A 1,138-nucleotide genomic window follows, 5' to 3' on the forward strand; every position below is an offset into this window, starting at 1 on the left:
CCATGGGGTACTATGGGGTCTTAATGGGGCACTATGGGGCGCTATGGGGCGCTATGGGGTGCTATGGGGCACCATGGGGTACTATGGGGTCTTTATGGGGTGCTATGGGGCACTTATGGGGTGTGAGGGGGCGCTATGGGGCACTTATGGGGCACTTATGGGGTGTGATGGGGCGCTATGGGGCACTTATGGGCACTTATGGGGCGCTATGGGGTACTATAGGGTCTTTATGGGGCGCTATGGGGCACCATGGGGTACTATGAGGTCTTAATGGGGCACTATGGGGCGCTATGGGGTACTATGGGGTCTTAATGGGGCACTATGGGGCACTTATGGGGTGCTATGGGGCACCATGGGGCACTTATGGGCACTTATGGAGCGCTATGGGGTACTATAGGGTCTTAATGGGGCACTTATGGGGTGTGAGGGGGTGCTATGGGGCACTTATGGGCACTTATGGGGCGCTATGGGGTACTATAGGGTCTTAATGGGGCACTTATGTGGTGTGAGGGGGCGCTATGGGGCACTTATGGGCACTTATGGGGCACTTATGGGGTGTGAGGGGTTGATATGGGGCACTTATGGGCACTGTGGGGTCACTATGGGTCCCTATGAGTCTCTATGAGTCTCTATGTGTCCCTATGTGTCTCTATGGCTCTCTATGGGTCACTATGTGTCTCTATGGGTCTCTATGTGTCCCTATGGGTCCCTATGGATCCCTATGTGTCTCTATGGGGTCTCTATGTGTCCCTATGGGTCCCTATGTGTCTCTATGTGTCCCTATGTGTCTCTATGGATCCCTATGGGTCCCTATGTGTCTCTATGGGGTCCCTATGTGTCCCTATGGGTCCCTATGTGTCTCTATGGGGTCCCTATGGGTCGCTATGGGTCTCTATGAGTTGCTGTGGGTCTCCGTGGGTCACTATGGGTCACTGTGGGTCTCCGTGGGTCGCTATGGGTCGCTGTGGCTCTCTATGGGTCCCTATGTGTCCCTATGGCTCTCTATGTGTCCCTATGGGTCGCTGTGGGTCTCTATGGCTCTCTATGTGTCCCTATGGGTCGCTATGGGTCTCTATGGCTCTCTATGGGTCCCTATGGGTTGCTGTGGGTCTCTATGGCTCTCTATGTGTCCCTATGG

At 54.8% G+C, this 1,138-nt stretch overlaps 1 protein-coding gene across 1 annotated transcript in view; it reads right to left on the minus strand.

Moving 5' to 3' along the window:
• Positions 1-1,138, minus strand: part of LOC107307320 (red-sensitive opsin-like) — a gene marked incomplete at its 5' end in the record, with an annotated part of 15,747 nt that overhangs the window by 9,127 nt on the left and 5,482 nt on the right. The window lies entirely within an intron of this gene.

This window comes from Coturnix japonica, unplaced genomic scaffold (assembly GCF_001577835.2).
Source record: "Coturnix japonica isolate 7356 unplaced genomic scaffold, Coturnix japonica 2.1 chrUnrandom544, whole genome shotgun sequence".
Lineage (NCBI taxonomy): Eukaryota > Metazoa > Chordata > Aves > Galliformes > Phasianidae > Coturnix > Coturnix japonica.